This window comes from Protopterus annectens, chromosome 9.part0, assembly GCF_019279795.1.
Source record: "Protopterus annectens isolate FY-2018-M chromosome 9.part0, PAN1.0, whole genome shotgun sequence".
NCBI lineage: Eukaryota > Metazoa > Chordata > Ceratodontiformes > Protopteridae > Protopterus > Protopterus annectens.
The window spans coordinates 1866362718-1866381391 of NC_056743.1; the positions used below are offsets into that span (position 1 = coordinate 1866362718).

The 18674-nt window shown below is 42.7% G+C and overlaps 1 protein-coding gene across 1 annotated transcript in view; it reads right to left on the reverse strand.

The window, feature by feature from the left end:
* Window positions 1-18674, reverse strand: part of LOC122810812 (adhesion G protein-coupled receptor E1-like) — a 447985-nt gene that overhangs the window by 402633 nt on the left and 26678 nt on the right. The gene's annotated exons all lie outside the window — the stretch shown is intronic.

Consider the following 18674-nt stretch of genomic DNA (forward strand, 5'->3'; position numbering starts at 1 on the left):
TGCTGATCACTAATCATCACCTCCCTTCTTAACCTAGCTTCCACTACTCTTTCCCATAACTTCAAACTGTGACTGATCAATTTTATCCCTCTGTAGTTACTGCAGCTGCATCACCCTTATTCTTAAAGATAGGTACCAAAACACTTTTTCCACTCCTCAGGTATCCTCTGACTTTCTAAAATTTCATTAAACAATCTGGTTAAAATTCCACTGCCATTTCTCCAAAGCACCTCCATGCTTCCACTGGTATGTCACCTGGGCCAACAGCCTTTCCATTCTTCATCCTCTTCATAGCTGTCCTTACTTCCTCCTTGCTAATCTGCTTCACTTCCTGATTCACTATTCCCACATCATCCAATCTTCTCTGTCATTCTTTTCATTCATCAGCCCTTCAAAGTACTCTTTCCATCTACTCAACACACATCCTCTTGGAGTATGTTTCTCACTGTCCTTTATCACCCTTAGCTGCTGCACATCTTACACAGCTCTGTCCCTCTGTCTAGCCAATTGGTACAGGCCTTTTCTCCCTGTTTAGTGTTAATCTCTTACACTCTCTATGCTTATCCTTAGCCTGCACACTCTTGCTCGCTTATCTCCTTAACTATGTATTTCTTTTCTTTGAATCTCCTGCACTTTCTTGTTACTCTATATTCAGTCCACCACATGTCTCTGGCATTTCGTGGATGTCACCCGACTTTACCTCTACCCACTAGCCCAGTTCACATATCACTCTTGTCCAGTGCCTGTCTTAACTCTCTCTCCACCAAAACCTTGTTCTCCATTTATCTAGATGTAATACCCTCCCCTTTTATACTAGTTTCATCTAAACCACTTTGTGTCTAAGCTTTCCAGTCCCACTTTACAGGTCAATTCCTTAACTGGCCCTGTGCATAGGATATAACACAGTCATCTCCCCACATGATCCACATCTGTACCCTCTCAAAACATATAAAGAATGCCAGATTGCAAAATCCATTTTGACATCTGTGATTTAAATAATGGACAGGAAAGAGCCTAGCAGAGAGCACTGATGTATGGACCTGATCACTGGATTCAGGATATAGGTCACTTATTTCAACATATTTAGATGCCACGTGTGATTCAGTGGTCTACCTAGATGGTGATATAGGTGTTCATGGCCACATCTGACAGTGCTGAGTGGATACCTTAGTGTGGATTTGTGTCCATACCTTGGACTTGTCAAGTTCCACAGGATGATAGTGTTGTCATCATGCATACCCTCACATATAACAGATGTAAGAAACATGTATGTAGCATTAACATCTCACACATGTCTTTTGCATGCAGTGGGATACTACCAGTGTCCATTTAGAAAATGTGTATGATTACATGTTGGTCTACCTTACAGATGAGGAGAGTCAGGATGTGTCCTCTCCCCACTCAATTGGCTGTATGTTGATGCACACCCTTCTACAGGAATATATTCCATTTGGAGGGTGTGTTGAAGAGTGTATCCAACCATGTCAGGCAGGTGTATGTTCTGAGTCATGCTATAGGTGATCTATGATGTTGTCACATTCCATTGATTCTGTGTGATATGTTTGGATAAAGGTAAGACAGTGCATACTACCTATCTTGATCTGACCTAGGGTTTGGACACAATCCTCCACTCAGGTATCATTGTGAAACTCTTGCAGCTGGAGATTAACCCTTTCATCACCACATGGTTAACCAACTGGCTCACTGACGCAACATGTGCTGTGAAAGTTGGTGAATCAACCTCTACAAGTAAAGCTGTCAACATTGGCATACCTCAAAGATCTGTGCTGGGCCCTTTACTGTTCAGAATTTATATCTCCAAAGTCCAGGTTAAAGTATATGTCCTTTGTCTTACCAAGCTTGCTAATTATTGCATATTGGGTGCAATCATTAAGTCCACAAATGATGTTATCATATTACAGGAGGGATTAACATGGACAAATGATTGCTGCCAAAGTCACACGGTTTACAAATAAATGCAAAAATGTGTCATACTATTTGCCCTTTGCAAAGTGGAATTACCTGCTAATTCCCGCATTGACAACACTCCCCACCCCCATGCTCAAGTCCAGTGGTGCAAGACCTGGCAACACACATACATAACAATCTGGAAAGGCTACATTGTGCATCTCATAAGCCAGGCCATAGTATCCAGATCTGAGGATGTTATAACAGCACTGTACTCAACCCTCATCAGAACACTAATAGAGAACAGAACCCCTACCTTAGTACACAGACTACAGAACACTGTATTTTATACAAGCACCATGGCACAAATCTGACTTTTACAAGGCTGCAGAAGACAACTTATAGTGGATGATATCAGCAGTGGATACTACACAGAAGATGTTGGGAGGCCAGCATGAAAGGGATGTGTAGGCATGTGCAAGTGTCAAAATACTGGCAATCCATGGGATTGGAGTGGTAACTGCAGGATATGTACTTATGCTCTTCTGACTAGATAGACAAACACACACCTCCCAGTTGACTGCAGTGACAGCAGAACCCCTACCTATCTATGTACACAGACTAGAGAACACTATATTTTATGCAAACTTCATGGCACAAGTTTGACTTTTATAAGGCTGCAGGACAACTTTTAGTGTATGACATCAGCAGTGGATGTTGGGAGGCCAGCATGAAATGGATGATTAGTCATGTCCAACTGTCAAAATATTAAAATTCTGCATGTTACCAGATTGATGAGTGGACAATGTGTAGCATTTGGTGGTTGTTGTGCTTCCAATGTGCAGCTATACTTTAAGAGACAGCTTTATAAGCTATATGCAAACAGGTGTCCACATTGTACAAGTAATGGAAAATCCAAATGTGTATTGTCATTCTAAAGATGTGCATGGCATATAAGACAACATTTTTATTATTTATGTAGTGCAGTTGATATATCTGTGAACAAGTACAGAAAGACCAAATTTGCAGTGCATGGAGGAGGTAACAGATGGCTGCATTGTAAATATGTGTCATTATCGTAGATAGTGCCTTCATTTTGTTTGTGTTTCTACATGCTGTTTCATGGCTTGAACACTAAATGGACAGTAAACAAAAGTAATACATGCTATTGATCACTTTGCATAGCGCATCACCAAGATGCAGGTTTGCAATGGCTGCAAAGTGTTTGCGCATGGGAGATACATATTTCTACCACTTTCCCTGTTTGTGGGTAATTAAGTGATATTCAAATGTGAGGCTCATTTCTAAAATTATGAGAGTTCTCATTACTGAGTGTATGAAACACATCTGCTGCTTAGCTGACTCTGAGGCAGCAGGTGTAAATGCATTCACGCCTTTCTTTTGGAGCCCAGATGATATAGAATTCAAATCCAGGTGTATGTAATACTTTTAAATAAGTAGTGATAATGTAATTAAATTATTCTTTATATAACATTCACTATGTGGTACTGTGTGTTCATGTAGTGCAGTGTATTTAAGCAGCATTACACAGAGGTAACCGCACCATTGAAAAGCTGTTTACCATCACTTGGCATTGATGCGAGATGCCAAACTCCACACAAATATAAAGGACAAAACATTAAGGGCTCCATTGTTTTTTCTGTTACATATTGGTGTTGTGTGTGATTCTATTTTTGACCAGATTATAGGTGTTAAAATGGGGTTGATAGGAAATAGGTGAAATGGAGGGCAAGCAGGAGGAAGAACAAAGGAAAACAATATAGGAATGTGCAGGAGGGAGGTAGGAAAGAATCATAGCTATTCATTTCTTCAATAGTGTAAAATGAAAATATGTACAAAATATAGCTGAATTTGTACTGTCATCTCCACAAATAGAGGTGACAGCAATGCAATCATGTTGTGTAGCCAATTGGACCAAATCAACTGTGTTAAGAAGACATGTGTGCAACATGGTGAGCTATTTATAGGATAATATTTTTTGTGGGACAGGTGCCCTTTTTTATACTTTAGTAAGAGAGGAATGCTACGTAAGGGACATTGGTATTTCTGGATCAGGTAAGTAGGGTAGGTGAGGAAGCAAATGCAAACAGGACAAACAAGACAAGACACAGGGACAGTGAGGGACACAAAAGGCTGGGGGACACCATGATTGAGGTGAGGGAGAGGGCAATGCAGGCCCATGTCCATCAAACATGGGAAGAGTGAGAATGTAGTCCTCAACCTCAGGAGTATCACGGCAGTCCCTTATTCTGCTGGTTGCAGGAGTAATTGACATCTCCTCCTCCCCCCTTCTATAGTCCATGAGGGAAAGCAGCTTCTCCATCTGGCAAAGGCATACAGCAGTGGTGCTGTACACCAACCCTGGCATCTCCTGGTGGGTGATGAAATCCCTTCCTCCGCCAGTATTCCCAGCACCAGCTGCCAGGGTAGTGCTGTCTGAGAGTACAGATAGTGCAGAGGAAGAAAAGGCAGTACTGCCAGGTTGGGTCACAGATGGGCTGTGTGTTGATGCCAGAGCCAGTGGAGAGGAGACAGGCTGAGCCACTGGGGTTGGCCTTCCTACCTGTGCTGTGAACCATTTAGGAATTTTTTACAGATGGATGACATTGAGACATTTTGATGAGATGTGATTATAAAATAAAAAAAGAGATAAGGGTTGGGGGGGAGAAAACAATGAGATAAAATTAGTACCATCACATGTGACACAGAATGCATTTATGATAATAATACAACTTTTTATCTGAAGATTTATATGTAAGTATACTTCCCAACAACTACAAACTATAATTACAGATTGCTCAAAGTAGTCCATGCAATGTGCAGATATTGCATATATGCCTGGTCTAAGTATATAGATTAAAGTTAACTGCAGGCCATTTATGCCACTTATCATCATCATCATCATCATCACCATCATCATCATCCCCCTTTTTCCCATTTACATACGGTTGGGGTATCGTATTAACTGTCGCCAACTCTCTCGGTTCAGTGCCACTCTCCTGTCTTCTTCAACACTCATGCCTGACTGTCGCAGATCTTCTTTCACACAATCCATCCACCTCTTTGCTGGATGCCCTCACTTCCTCTTACCTTCTTCCTGTCTGTCCCAAATCTCCCTCACCAGATTGTCTTCTGCTTTTCTACACATGTGCCCATCCCATCGTAATCTGTTCTCTTTGATCTTTTCTGCAACTGGAGCTACTTTGGCTTCTGCTCTTATGTCCTCATTTCCTCGCCTGTCCCGCAGTGTGCATCCTACCACCTTTCTCGGGCACTTAATTTCCATCACCTCTAGCTTCTTCAACTGTTCTTCCTTTACTGCCCAGGTTTCTGTACCATACAGTAGTACTGGTCGCACCACTGTCTTGTACACCTTACTTTTCAGCTTCTTTGGCATTCTTCTGTCATAGACTACACCTGATACTCTATGCCAGTTGGCTGCAGCCCCTCTGATTCTAGCTTTGACCTCTTCATTCAGACTACCCTTCTCCTCAACCACCCCTCCCAGATACTTGAAGCTGTTTACATGTTCCACTATCTTCCCATCTATCTCTATTCTCAGCTTCTTCTGATTTCCCCAATCTGCTGCCATTACCACTGTCTTATCTGTGCTTAGTTTCATCCCATGTGCCTTCAGATTTGCATTCCATTCTCCTATCCTTTGCTGAAGTTGTAGATTAGAGTCTGCCTGTACTGCCACATCGTCTGCATACAGCAGCTTTGTTGCTCTGACCTCTCCAACCTGTTTGCTGATGTAGTCCATTACCAGTATGAACAGCAGTGGGCTCAGAGCTGAACCCTGGTGTACACCCACTCCCACTGGGAACCCCTCAGTGAGGCCAAACACTGTTCGTACTTGAGTCACTGGGTCCTTGTACATAGCCTGTACTAATTCTGCCAATGTTTCTGGGACTTCAAACCACCACAGTACTGCCCAGATCAGCTTTCTTGGGACCTTGTCATATGCTTTCTCCAAGTCTAGGAAAGCCCAGTTTGACTCTCTCCTCTTCTCTAGTTTCTTCTCAAGTATCTGTCTCAATGCAAACATCGGGTCAATTGTGCTGCATCCTGATATGAATTTATGCCACTTATGTAGAATTTTATTTCTGTAATATTATTAAAGAATTGCAGTATTTTATACTTGGTACTCATAGTATTTGAACCCACAACCTGAATACAGTCTTACACTTTACTCCTATAGTTGTTTTGTGTTACAGACTGATGCATACATACTTACTTTTACAGTTAGGATATGCATGCTTACTTTGCTACTACAATATAGAAAAGAATAAATGTTTTCTTTAATTTTTAAAACTACAGTAATAATTCTCTTGTGTTGCTTACATACCACTTGCTTTCCTCAGTCTCTCTAGATGCTCAGCATGGACCTGCCTATTCACCTCTATTTCAGTATTAGCTGTAAAAAGAAAAGAAGAGAAAAGAACAGAAGAGCATTATGCATACCAGTCTCATCCATATTTCACTTTCTAGGCATCATACATTCTCTTTATTAGCATACTTACATAACTGGGGGTGCTGCTAGTTCAGAACTCATCCAGCCACTGGTTGAGTGTTTCCCTTTTGCACCTTCTTAGATCATTGAAGTGGTGCCTACACTGTTCTCCAGTGTGTGAGATGCCATTTGGACTGGATACAGCCTTGGGAAGACTATTCCAAGCCTCAGACTTGTACAGGGAGCCAGAATTGTCCCCCTGCAGAAGTCTTTGGCTGTGGCACTTTACCAGGAGTCAAGTAAATTATCTGGACTCCTGAATACCCCACCTCTGTGCCCTAAATTGGGCACCTTCAGCTTTACCCACAGACATGTCTAATCCCAAAGCTGTGCAACAGCAAAGAATGATTTCTCACCAATTCCTGTTTTCACATTTACTGTTAGTCTGCAAACCCGAGAAACGATGCCAATGACATTTGCACAATGTTAAGTGGAGAGCAACAGTGCTAAACAGAGTAGAAAGCAGTTTTGGAAACTGGAAGGTTAATCTGACACTTGATATTAGGTTGAGGGTGTCTAATGCTGTAACTGTTAGGTGATTTAACTTTGCAAACTTGTACTGGGGGCATAATTTCATGACCTGACATGTTTGGCTTTATCCACTGCTAAAACTGATTTTTACAGTGTGGGATTGAAACATATGAATAAGGAACAAAACATTCCCCCGGATTCACGAAACCTCCATGTAAGACTTAATATGTCTTACTCGGAGGCTGCAGTTGAACGGTATGACGTCAGCGTGCCATAAATATTCATGAGGGCATGCTGACTCATCCGTAACTCTTACACAGACTGAGCAGGCAAGCAGGGGGGTGTCCAACTGCCAAGCAGTCTAAAAGTCCACGGCCCTGCAAGCTTTTAAAAAGCATAATGTCAACAGACAAGAGCGAGTTCGCTCAAATGTACTTGCACCCAACACCACACTCCCTGACACTGTAAACCCCCATCACAGTTATAAAACGTAAAATATTAATTTTATTTTATTTAAATCCACAATATACCTGCCCGTATTTGCGCTTGTTTGCGCGGGTGTGCCCATTGCTTAACCACAGTTAGCAATTGTGACATTGAAGAGCATATAAGAACTACTTATGCAGATTAGTCCAAATAGCAATAGCATAATGGTAGAGCATACGCACAAAGAGGAGGCATTCATGGTTCGAGTCCCACCACTCCCCCTTATTTATGTTTTAAATCAGTATTTGAAATAATACCATACATATATGATTAAAATATTATTAAAAGCAGTGAAATGGCCAATGTATCAGTGAACAAAATAAATATTTTTAAAGGATCCAGATATATAATAGCCTGCTGTTAAGCAGTGCTTTACCCAGCTAAACAGAGATGCCCATAGTTTAATAGTGCTTTACCCAGCTAAACAGAGGTGCCCATAGTTTAATAGCACTTTACTCAGCTAAACAGAGTTGCCCATAGTTTAATAGCGCTTTACCCAGCACAATAGAGTTGTCCAAAGTTTAATAGCGCTTTACCCAGCGCAATAGAGTTGCCCAAAGTTTAAAAGTGCTTTACCCAGCGCAATGTGTTTGCGCGGACGTGTGCGCTGCGCCAACCAGGGCACTGTAGGGCACTGGGGAGCAATGTAGAGCTAAGTTGCTTAAACACAGCCACACCCACTAGCCTGTCTAGACAATAATAAAATAAAAGAATGACAAGGTTTGAACCGAGGACCCTGTGCATCATAATCAAAGTACAGAACCACTAAGCCATGACAGCTTAGGAGAAACAGCCACTATTAACATACATATACTTAGAAAAGGTAGATTAACCATTACTAAGCAGGTCTGCAGTCAGCTTAGAATTCTCAAAAATGGCCAATTACAAAAAATTGTGGGAAATGAGGCATATTTAAGCCCCATAGGTGGGAATATTCGCCATAACTGATTGTAGCTCACATTTGCAGTCAGAATGGCAGGTGCAGGAGAGGGTTCACGCTTCCGAGCACAGCGTTGGGGCATCAAGGAGTTGAAATACATGGTTTGGCTCCTTGTCCATCGTCATGAGTCCAGACTCTTGCAGGGCCAGTTCCAAGGGACGGAGTGCAAGGCTGAGGCTTGGAACTGGTTAGCTCATGACCTCACCAGTGCCACAGGCATTCCTCGCACCGGTGAGCAGGTCCGTCACCACCATGCAGACCTGAAGAGACAGAAGGAGGACTGCCTGAAGCAGTGGATACAGGAGGCCCGTGGGATGCAGGATGCCCCACGACTGAGTAAGTAGCCATAGAATGCAGTATGTAAGAACTGATAATCGATTCTGTATAAAGGATAGGTATGTCTCAATATCCCCTCATTTACTTTACAGCTGCAGGTGACCGTGCTGCGAATCAGCAAGCCTATGCTGATAGGCTGCTAAGGCTGCGCCACCAGGCAGGTTAGTGATTATTCTGCATGTATTGTTATATAAAATAGGGGAGAGAGCACAAAATAAAGTGTTATAGTACAATAATACAGCCATAAAATGGCCTGAATAAGTCCTCTGCATGTACTGTTATATGACAATTCATAGAGCTAGAAAAAGAGTGTAGTAACCAATTAAGAAAGGTAACATATGTCTGGAATAAAATCTCTGCAGGTACTGTCATATAACATAAGTGACTGAGCCTGAAAAAGTGTGTTCTAACCCATTGATAAAGGTCCAATCTGTCTTGAATATGTCTTCCATATGCACTGTTACAACAAATAAAGGAGTGAGTCTGTGTAAAAGTGTGTAATGTCAGTAATAAAGGTTTAAAACCCGGAGTGTGTGTGTGTGTCACTTAGTTTCAAATGTTGCTGTACCCTTGCATTATACAAATAGTACTGTTTTAAAAAGTGCTGGCAACCCAGAGTTCTGCAGTCCTATCTAAAGTGGGTGTTGGAAGTGCTAGTAGCTGTGAAGCCTATATACAGTCCTCAACAGTCAGTTACTGGCTGGCATGCATAAGTAAATCTGGCACACGAGTAGCATGCTAATATGTTCCCCAAAAATGTGAGTGTGCTTCAATAAATGCAGGGTTCTGTACAAATTGAAGTGAAAATATCATGTGAAAACATCCAGATATGTAGATAAAAAAATATAAAAGCAATCATGAAATATGTAGCAGTAACATCAGCATCTTGGACAGTTAGTATGTCAGATATAGGTCAAGTATATATTGAACTAGCCAAACCCATTACACAACCTAATGCATGGTGGCAAGTGTAATAATACATGTAGGGAATATACAGTTGCAGTCACTAAGAATGTAGTGTAGAGTAAAAGTAATTATAAGATGTTAACTGAGGTTCTTTTCTACACCCTACTGTTTGTGCATAAACCATGTAATTCCACACCTAAATGGGTATGTGTAATCTTAAATATTTGTTGGGACATATGTCATATTGTTTTATAAATATTTGGATTCATGTTGATGCATGTGCCCTGTTCAAACACCATGTTCATGGTGGCCTGTTGCTACCAAACATCCCTGCATGCTGTTGGAATATCCACTGTCGTTCAATATATGCATGTGTTATGCTTGCTGTTCAACTGTTGGAAACTTGGTGTGTTGGGTTAATGGGAATATTACTGCATGCTGTTACAACTAATCTGAAATGCTGTTGTTTATGTTGTAATTAAACACACCTAATCACAGAACGTATGGGAAGTCCGGGACCAGTGGACCCACCTGTCCCTCCTCAGTTGGTGAGTGAACCTGACACCAGCAGCTCCGGTGCCCAGCCCGGGCTCCCCTCCTCCATTGGTCCTGTGCCACCTTTGGGTGGAAGCGCTGCAGGGGATGGGGCTCACCCCCCCCCGTGCAAGCGTGGGTGGAGGAGGGCCACCTGTCACCCTTCGAAGGGTCTGGGCTGTGGTGCATAGGGAGATCCAGCGTTCAGTCGCTGATGCCCTACGCCAGCTCGAGGCGAGAGTGGCACATCTCTCAGGTGAGCCTGCCCATCCTACTCAGCCCCCAGCACAGCCACCCCGGGGGCTGTGAAGGTGCAGTGGTGACTGCCCATGGGTGGGGATTTCAGTTCCACTGTTACCATCTGTGGGCTCATGGGCTTGCGATTTCCAAACAACCTTCCCCATCAATTGTGTTCACCCACCCCATGTGTCAAATACCGCCCTTGTATGCATCTTGTCTGTCTTGTCTGTTTACCTCCCCAACCTACCTCCCCAAATATACCTACATCCCCTACCTCACATTCCTCTCTCACCTGAAAAAAAGGGCAATCTGTTCCCACAAAACAATTACGCCCCATACATAGCTGTCCATTTTGCACACATGTCCACCGGACATGTAAACTGAGAATTATAATTGGCACTACAACATACTCTGTTGTCCTCACCCCTCTCTCAGGGGTGGAAGGTTTCAAATTTCACACCAAATTCCAAACATATGCACAGCTGTTGCTGGTAAAGAAATGGGCAGCTATGGACCTTCCCTACACCCATCCTGCACATCCCGAGCTGGTTTCCCTACTGTCTTTCCCTCTTTGTGTCCCCTTTTTCACCACTTTCCTAACTCCCCATTTCCTTTTCTTTCAAAGAAATCAGCGCTAGGGTTAGCAGGAGTAAGCACTTTTAAGCAGTAGTTAGTGGGAGTGCCCGACTGTGAGCTTGTGTGCACTTAGCTAAGCATCACTAAGCATCGCTCAAACCAGCGCAAACCTGCTTACAACTGCTTAAAAGTGCCTTAGTCACTCTGTATGACAGAGCCCTTGTACCGCTCAGCAGAAAAATAAAATACCCCTATCAGTCTCAAACCCCATACCTTGGACTCACCAGGCTGCATGAAGTACCATTAAGCCACAGCAGGTATACAAAAACTTGGTGCTGAAAGAAATATATTATGCATTACAATGAGTGAATGTAAAGGGAAAATAGGAAGGCCATAACACAAATCTTGTTCTGTGGATCTTTACCAGCAATTGTTGTGGAATTGCATTACATGAGTGTGATAAGAGAAGTAGCCATGCTAGTAGGGAATAATGTTACAGTAGCACCTTACAAACCCCACACAGTATCAGAGCAGGATAAACACTGGCATATTTGAATAGGTCAGAGGCCAGACCTCCCAACTGTGACTGATTTATAGGGATGTCCCTGATTTGCAAACACATGTTAGCTGTGCCCCTCTGACTCCCTGTGAAATGTACTAACAGTAAGCAGAAAGGTGGGGAATCCCAGTTAATGATAAATGTCAATAAGTGAGAGTAGACACTGCTTGCAAGTCAGAAATGGTGTAGTAATACATATGCTCCGAATACCCCACAGTCTCAACTGCAAAATATTTGAAATATATCACAGGTGTATCCCACCGATATGTACCTTTCCCTGAGGCTGTTCAAATATATACCTGAGAGTATCTGAGGCCTGGAAGTGTCAGAAACACACAGGCATATCAGCCTGTCTGCTGTTACACACTCTGCGAATAGCTGCAGAATGAATTCCACAAGCATGGCCTTATGTAGGAGTACAACACAGAAATATCAAAGGATGTAGCCATGTACTGCTAGCAACCACCTGTGACAATGCCATTGTTCAGGTGCTGAAAAGACTGGTGTGGTGCACAGTCAATGAATACTAGGCTAACCTCTGTCTACCATCTGGATATGTCCACAGGTGGGAGCTACTCAGACAGATTACTAGCCTTTATAGACTTACAGGTACACAGCAACTCTGCATGTTCAGCAAGATAAACATCACACGATAATAAATAATGCACTCTGCAGTTCTGCACCCCTACCCAAAGGTACTATATACCCATGTAGTCAGGCACAACCAAGGGTGTATGTAGGCATACACAGTAGTGAAATATGTCCAGTTGTCCTGAGCAGACTGTGCTAATGTCAACACAAACAAAACACAAACTGTTCAGAAGTGAGTAACGCACTAATGACAGTATAGCAGTTCATAAACAGTGCATGTGCCTGATATTCATAACTGGTAGTACAACATACTTAGTTGTCCTCACCCCTCTAACAGGGGTGGAAGGTTTCAAATATCCCTCCTAATTCATTGCATATGCACAGCTGTTGCTGTTAAAGAAATGGGCAGCTATGGACCTTCACCACACCCATCCTGTACATCCCGAGCTGGTTTCCCTACTGTCTTTCCCTCTTTGTGTACCCTTTATCACCACATTCCTATCTCCCCATTTACTTTTCTGTCAAAGAAATGAGCGTGGGGGTTAGCGGGAGTGAGCACTTGTAAACAGTAGTAAGCGTGTCTGCACCAGTGTGCGCATGTGTGCACTTAGCTTAGCATTGCTAAGATATGATAAGCTAAGCCAAGCTTAGCTTAGTATTGCTAAAATACAATAAGCTAAGCGTCGCACAAACCCATGCAACCATGCTTACAACTGCTTAAAAGTGCCTTAGTCACTCTGTATGACAAGGCCCTTGTACTGCTCAGCAGCAAAATAAAATATCCTTGTCAGTCTCAAACCCCACACTTTGGACTCTCCAGCCTGCATGACATACCACTAAGCCACAACAACTATGCAATAACCTGGTGCTGAAAGAAATATAACATGCATTACAAGGAGTGAATGTAAAGGGAAAATAGGAAAGCCATAGCAATACATTGCAAAAAAGAAATATAACATGCATTACAAGGAATGAATGTAAAGGGAAAATAGGAAAGCCATAGCAATACATTGCAATAAAGAAATATAACATGCATTACAAGGAGTGAATGTAAAGGAAAAATAGGAAAGCCATAGCGATACATTGCAATAAAGAAATATAACATGCATTACAAGGAGTGAATGTAAAGGGAAAATAGGAAAGCCATAACAATACATTGCAATAAAGAAATATAACATGCATTACAAGGAGTGAATGTAAAGGGAAAATAGGAAAGCCATAGCAATACATTGCAATAAAGAAATATAACATGCATTACAAGGAGTGAATTTAAAGGGAAAATAGGAAAGCCTTAGCAGTACATTGCAATAACTACTGTTGCATGCCAGTTAATTCCCTAATTCCAATAGAAAGTACATACTCCCATGTATCCAGTGTTAGCATTAGGAGGTGTGAGTAAACTTACACACTGAGAAGAGTGTACTGGAAGAAGCAACAGTCAGGTTTCAGTACAACATGCATTTCACTGGCTACAACGCAGCTTCAGATATGAGACATATACCAACCTTCTGACTGACACAACAGTGTCCACAGCAAACAAGCATGGTCCCCACCTTGCAAAACTGAAAGGCCTACGCCTACCTAACCTATCATTCTATAGCAGTGTCCTGAAATTACAGTGAGAACTGCAATTACCACACAGCAGGCTGCATGCAATTACTAAATGGTGGGCACCAACTGGTGCAGAGGCCATCACATGCACATGTGCAGATACCTACAAAAGCAACCTGTACATGCTGTCCACACATGCAATAATATCATTGCAGCAACTGGAGAGAGAGAGAGAGCAAGAGAGACAGACAGACAGACAGACAGACAGAGACAGACAGACAGACAGACAGACAAACAGAGGCAGTTGGAGACACCAAACCAAAAAAAAAAAATTAAAAAAAACAACACGTCACCAGGTACAACAGACAGAGGTAAGAAATACAAAGGTAAGGTATGTAACAGATATGTATTTGCTGGCATCTGAATGATGTGTCTGAAGGGTACTCTACATACTGTGGTAGCAGTCCGTATCTATATGTATATGCAGATGTGCATAGGGCAGGGGACATACTGCAACTGTTAGTGAAGGCTGGACATATATATGTAGTTGAAGGCTGCTATGTGCACATATCTATGTAGGTTGTAGTGTGTGGCATTGAAAACAGCAAGCAGTGCAGGTATATGTCATTTTGTGGTTAAATGCTGTGGGACTGAGCCAGCGAGGCCTGCTACAGCTATACAGCCTGAGGACAGCAAAATGCATTCTGCACAACACTGTGCAAAATTATTACATAATTGTATGTCTCACAACTGTTTCATAATTGATATTCCCACCATGGAAGGTGGGCAGTATATGTGCCTATATGTGCATGTATATGTACAGCAATGGAAGTTTACAAGTATGTGTATATATACCTATATATATGTATGTATATATATATATATATATATATATATATATGTGTGTGTGTGTGTGTGTATATATACATATATATATATATATATATATATATATATATATATATATATATATATATATATATATATATATATATATATATATATATATATATATATATATATATATATATATATATATATATAGTGAGAGAGGGAGACATGTGGTCAGACGTATTGCAACAGGTGCCTGGTGACCAAGGCATGGACTGAACACCAGTGTTGATACTGCAGTACCATACCCCATTCCAAAACACTTTACCCACTAACTACCAGATAGGTGGTTGCCTGCCTAACACTGAAGGTGTCAGAAGGGAACATGGGACACAGGTGGACAGTAGCCTCCCCTTTGATATTCACAGTTCCACACTAGTCTTGTAATCCCTCTACGTGGTATGTGTCATCACAAAAGGTGTGTCATCTAGGGAAATATAGGTCAGTGTACCCCTCAACTCCTCACAATGCCCCATGTGGTATGTACCTCACATGACAACTACAGCAAGTGGAAAGGCCACAGATATACCTAACAAAGAGTGACACTGCCCTCAAACACATGCCCTATGCAGACTGACTCACAAAACCACAGCTAGAGTGCGTTGCATACTTCCTACACAGAGGTTACCACTGCCGGACATACAGAGGTATGTCACACCCATAGCAGTCGGCCAACCACCATGACAAAACCGCACAATCCCTCGGGCTACATGACCTAGAGTCCTAATCCTTGTCAACGCACTAAACAGCACATGCTGGAGGTACAGGTTCCTATACACAAATATGCCATACTCTGGACTAAACCACCCAGCATTAACAAACAAGGCTCCTCATTAGTAGATGTCATACATACCCCTGATGAATGTTATGGAGATAGGTAATATGCCTGGGAGTCCCTCTGTGTGTCCGTTTGACAGGAGCAAGTGAAATCATATTACATGTGTGTCAAAGGGCAGGGTAGCATATGGCTAGACTGCTCTAGGCCCAGGGCCAATAGCGTAGTACCTACCTATGACACAATGCACACACATATGTACTCAGTGCAATACCAGCTATGTGAGGTGGAATGAGTGTGACACTGACTGTGTGCAAGGTCTGTAAAGGTGTGATGGCTTCGCGTGAAGTTGTGTCTGTCATGGTAGTTTGTGTCCTTGTTGTGAGGCCAGAGAAAGATGTGTCAGTTATTGGGATGCAGACATAGTAGGATGGCATATGTTGTGACGTAGTTCCTTGTGTACAACTGTGGTGTCCCATTGTAGGCTGAAGCAATACATGTATGCTCAGTAAGCGTTACTGCTGGTGAATCCAGCTCACATATGAACTGTTGTACTACCTGAAGCTGTAGGCCTAAACACCACAGTATGGTGTATGTTCACATTCCCTGGTAACACTGTCTTGTGTGTTTCCTGTAGTCTGCACAGATTACATACCTCAGGCATAGGTATCTGTAAGTAGGGGCACACAGTACTATAAGGTACACAGGTAATGCTCATCTGTGTTGGCATACATTTGTGTGTTGTATGTATGTCTAATGTGTGTGTAATGATGCCTGTACCATGGCCGCAATCACATGTGTGTTACAGGGTATGTGTATGTACCTAGCAACATGTATACTCTGTTACAGCAGTACGCCAGCTATATTAACAACCGTGCACATATTTTAGTTAGGGGTATGGCATCAAAGACTAGGGTGGATGACTGTTAATACTGTAAATGTACATTACATTCATTGCATTGGATGCCAATATTCTTCATGCATTAGCTTGATATATATACCCCCAGTGTGAGGTTGTGCATTGTATCCCAAACAGTGTGCCGAGTACTGGTGTATACTGGTTTGTTGTATGGAGTGTGGCAGGCACTGTCAGACAGTTGTGGGCTGAGCACTATGTGGTATTGAACATGTATATCCTCTGATAGACAGATGCTATATATGGCAGTTAAGTGATATCTGTACTTCATAATGTTAAGTGTGCCACATGACTTGCTCACACATATCGTTTAATTGTCTTCCAGGGTTATGGCTCATCAACACAATCCAGCGTATACAGCTGCAGAGGAGCAGGTAATACAGGCCAGCCTGGTACAGCACTATGACCTGCTTTTTTCCAGGGCCAGCCAGCACCAGCATGAGCGTACTGCACTGTGGCAAGATCTTGTTCACCGGGTAAATGACATAGGCATGCATAACCAGACATATGAGCAGGTACACCATCACTGCAGTGATTTAATTAGACATGTCTGGCGGTGTGCGTCTGATATCCATAGGCAACAGCTTGCCACAGGTGGTGGGGCGCCCATACATCCCCCCCTCACCAGATTGGAGGAGCTGCTCCTAAGTGTGGTGGCTCCTGGCCTACAGCAGCAGCAGCATCATACATGTGTCATCATGGAGGCTGGAGCCACACAGCAGGATGACATGGAGCATGCAGGTAATATGCCCTAGCTGTAGACTACCGTTACCTGTATTGTTAGAATATGCTTATGTGAGATGTGTACTGTGTGTTTAGCAGTTGTGCTGCCTCTCGTGTGCAATACTGATATTTGGAATAGTATCTCCACACCTGTGACTGTTGACTGTTGCTCCACTGTAAATTAGCACACTCACTGACGGTAGCAATGCCACAGTTGTGGTCACTGACAAACTGTGTCATATTCTTGTAGGTCCCTCTGGTGTGACAGCAGGGCAGACGATACATGCTGGCGAGTGTGTTAACACTTTAATATTGGTAATGAAATATGCATGTCATAGGTGAGTTGTAAGCCATGTACACGTAACACACCTACGCATAATGCATGCTGTCCATATTTGCTGTGAGACATTAATCATCTCAGTAAAGTCAGTAGCTGCCTCAATCACATACAATGCACAGTGCAGCAGACACAATTGTGGCAACACTGTACTGCACCTTGGAGTTGCATAGTTGCTATAGCTGTACACAACAGAAGACGTTTATCATATGCAGTACATGAAAACATGCTACATTTGCCATTATCACACACCCGCTGTAAGGTCACACATCAGTATCCCGCATGTCATGCACACACACATGCTGTACATCAGGGGTAGAGGCCTATCATGGGTCTGTGCAACACTCTGCAACACATAACACAGTCATGTTAGGCAATGCTCCCTATTGGGCACCTCACACATATATGTACAAGGTGTCTGTAATTGTGAACGTAGCCATGGCACTGCAGTTCAGGTACAGCATGCTAGGCAGTGGTCTTGCACACATTATTAGCTGTGAGCAACCACAGGATGCATGTTGATGATGGCACAGGGTACTACACCCCATCCAGTTCCAGTGACCACAGTACTACTCATAGCAGTCATTGCTTTGCACTTCAATGTTGTGTGTGTGCAAACATATGCACCTATACACAATATTAATAGCATGTTGTGTGTGTGCTTACATATGCCAGTATACACAATATGCACAGCAGTCGCCATCCAAACAAAGTGTCACATATATGTCCTGGAATGCTAGTGGGTGTATAGGTCACTTGACACACATTGGGTATGTGTGGTGTTTAATGTTGCAGTCATGTAGCATGCCATGCCATGTCTGGCACCGACATATCTGCAATATGTCCCACACTCACCATAACCACTGTACACTGGCCATGTCGAGCATTGGGATACCTTCACGTCAACATGCACCACTCATCCCGTGTGTGTACATAGCATGCATGTGCTACACCCGTGCCCACTATTATCTGCTATGAACACAGACACTGTACTCAGACATGGATATCTATGTGTCACACAGATAACACATGCAGCCATGGCATGTATACTTGTGAGTGATGGTACACAGGGCATTGCAGAACTGATAATACCTGCACAGCAATGTTGTGTCCATGTACAAATTGTGTTCCAGGGTGTAGCCAATCACTGAACAACTACACAGTTGCATCAAAGCCATGTATACTGCCATTACATCGGGGCATCTACACTTGCACTGTATGGTCTTGTGCAACACATATTCTGCATGCTGACACGTGTGTGGCGACTGTTTACCTTGTGATACTGATACCCACCTTCATCCACTATAGAGTATGTGTTGGATTGCTGTGTGTGTGTGTGTAAGTGCTGTCGTGAGGAGTGTATTAGTGTTCATGTGTTCATGTGTACATGTGTACATGTG